The 2,844-nt window shown below is 37.1% G+C and overlaps 1 long non-coding RNA gene across 1 annotated transcript; it reads left to right on the top strand.

Moving 5' to 3' along the window:
* The first annotated feature begins 251 nt into the window (after nt 1-251).
* LOC125128791 (uncharacterized) lies at nt 252-2,098 on the top strand. Its single transcript, XR_007135320.1, has 2 exons — nt 252-477; nt 1,959-2,098. It is a non-coding gene; the product is annotated as an uncharacterized LOC125128791 (long non-coding RNA).
* The last annotated feature ends 746 nt before the right edge of the window (nt 2,099-2,844 follow it).

Genomic DNA, 2,844 nt, shown 5'->3' with positions numbered 1-2,844 from the left:
AGAGATTTACGACTGTAATCTAATGAGCCAAGTCTTTGTTCTACCCAATTTTCTATCATAGTTTTGTAGTTCTGTCTTCTTGAAAGTTGCAAGAACTGAATGCATATGCTTGACCAAAGAACAAAACATATCTCCTGTAATGGGCTCTATGCAGCAGCATCATGGCTGCATGCCATGGTTCTATTTTTATACCCTTGAATATTTGTTTTCTGATTTCATGTGAAACCTGAACGTCTTCTCCTGCCTTATTTTTCATGTGGCTGGGCTCTTCCTTACTTGGGTTTCTCTGTATTACCTGCTGCACAGACAAGGAGAATGCTGATCGAAAGATGGAAATAATCCTTCAGTTAGCAAGGAGCTGAGGCAAGACTCAGGGCCAGCAATCAGGAAACTGTTGAAAAGAAAGGAGACTCTCCTGCTAAGGCTGCTGTGACTTTCCTTTGTTGGAAGGAAGTCTCCTCATCTGTAACGACAATGGTAAGGCATTTGCTGACAGGTAGTGTTGTCAACTTAGACCAACTCTGCCTTCCATGGGGTAATAACCATCCTGGATACTAATTCTCTCTGCTTGTAGGGTAATTTAGTGGATGTTTTTGAGATCATTTATAATTCTTTTTTTGGGGGGGTGGCTTTTTAGGGCCATACTTGCGGCATGTGGAAGTTCCCAGGCTAAGGGTCGAATCAAAGCTACAGCTGCCAGCCTACACCACAGCCATAGCAATGCAGGATCCAAGTTGCGTCTGCAATCTGCACCGGAGCTCACATCAATGCAGGCTCCCCAACCCAATGAGCAAGGCCAGGGATTGAACCCATATCCTCATGAATACTAGTCTGATTTGTTTCCACTGCACCACAAAGGGAACTCTGAAGAAGGTTTCTAAATATACCTGATTTCATTTCTTATCAAAAACCATTCAAAGAAATAATGTTCATAATTATGACCCGTGGTTTATAATATAAATTAGATCATCATATATATACACATTTGTGTGTTGTATATATATGTATATAACTGAAGAAAAAATTTAAAAGCCAAAACAATGAGATCTAGATTACCAAGAAATTTACTTGAGTATATTATATGCACATTTTTAGTCAAAGTTTATGCTAATAAAAGTAAATAATTCAAGTAAGTCTGGAGGTTGGAGGTTATAATTACTACCTGCTTCAGAAATCTGAAATTTTCATTTTTAAATCTCACTTAACCACATGTATTTCTTAAGATATGTAAAGGAATTGTATCCTCAAAGCTTCTCATTTTAATACTGGCACAACGAAGTTGCCCAAAGAATTGACATAGAGTCATAGATAGATATTTGAAACTTGAATAACAGCAAAAAAAATTGGAAGAGAAAATTTGTGTCTGGAAATAGTGGCTCCAGCAGCCATTGATATATCATGGTAGTTCTATCAATAATATTTATACTAGAAAATCACAAATATTAATCAAAAGAAGATATACAGTCACAAATACACAAAATTCTAGATTTGACTTTAGCAGTCTGCCTTTGTTGTCACTCAGGATCAACTTTGATTTGGGATAAATAGATGAATGATGTTGCCATGTTTATTAGGTAACAAACATCATTCTAAACTAATACTTCTCAATCACTCAAAAGCAAGACAAAATGTAAAAAACAACAACAAAAACCCAGAAATTATAGAAATAAGGTATGCATTACAAAGCAGCATACATAACTTAATGTAATAGTGTCAAAAAAATTCAAATACTATGACACTTTAGGAAGATTGGCTGTGATTGATAGCTCAATGGCATGTCAATGACATTGCCTATAGCAATAGGGAGGTGGAAGAGGTGAAAATGTAAACTCCATGAGGCAGGGATTCTAACTTTCAGACACTGTCACCAGAGCCTAGGATAGTGATGCTTAATAACTACTTGTTTAATTAGTATATGAAAATATTCACATCAATTCTGACAACCTCTCTTGTTTCAGGTTTGGAGTTCTACCATGGTCATATAAGATGTGAAATGAGGAGAAGCTGGGTGAAGAACATACAGGAACTCTTTTTATTATCTTTGTAACTCTTCCATAAATTGAGAACTATTTCAAAATAAAAAAGGGTTTTTTTTGTTTGTTTTCTGTTTTTGCTTTGTTTTGATTTTGCTTTCCAGGGCCACACCTGAGGCATATGGAAGTTCCCAGGCTAGGGGTCGAATCAGAGCTGCAGCTGCCAGCCTATGCCACAGCAATGCAGATCCAAGCCACAGCTGTGACCTACACCACAGCTCATGGCAATGCCGGATCCTGAACCCACTGAGTGAGGCCAGGAATCAAACCCCCATCTTCATGGATCCTGGTCAGGTTCGTTAACCCTTGAGCCATGAAGGGAATCCCCAAAATAAAAAGTTTTTTGTTTTGTTTTTTGTTTTGTTTTAAGTTTCATTACGAAGAATCATGAGATGGGATGAGATAGTGAAGGGAGACACTGCCCTAGACGCTTCTCTGGAGTCTTTGTGATGGCGGGATAATTAAGAAAATCCCAAAAGCAGCCAAAGAAGCAATAAGAAGTGAAAGTAAAAAGTAATGTCAAGAAACTGTATTCATTCTCCAAGGATGTTCACAATAGGAAGGAAAAAGTCTAATTTTTGCAATTAAATAAGATAAACTACTTTCATTGTTTATTAATATATTTGGATATTAGTAGAAAGATGGCTATGAATGGCTGAAAAATCAGAGATACTCAGGTTATATCATAATTGGTCATTTTGGCCCTACTCATAATATAGAGTGTGGCTTTTGGTTTTAGGAAATGAGGGAAGAGGTAGCTTTATTTACAAAACAAAGGAAAAAAGCTAAAAGGAAGGCAGAGAGGGAAGGG

The sequence above is a fragment of the Phacochoerus africanus genome, chromosome 6 (genome assembly GCF_016906955.1).
Source record: "Phacochoerus africanus isolate WHEZ1 chromosome 6, ROS_Pafr_v1, whole genome shotgun sequence".
In the NCBI taxonomy this organism is placed as follows: Eukaryota; Metazoa; Chordata; class Mammalia; order Artiodactyla; family Suidae; genus Phacochoerus; species Phacochoerus africanus.
This window is presented reverse-complemented; position numbering and strand designations above follow the sequence as displayed.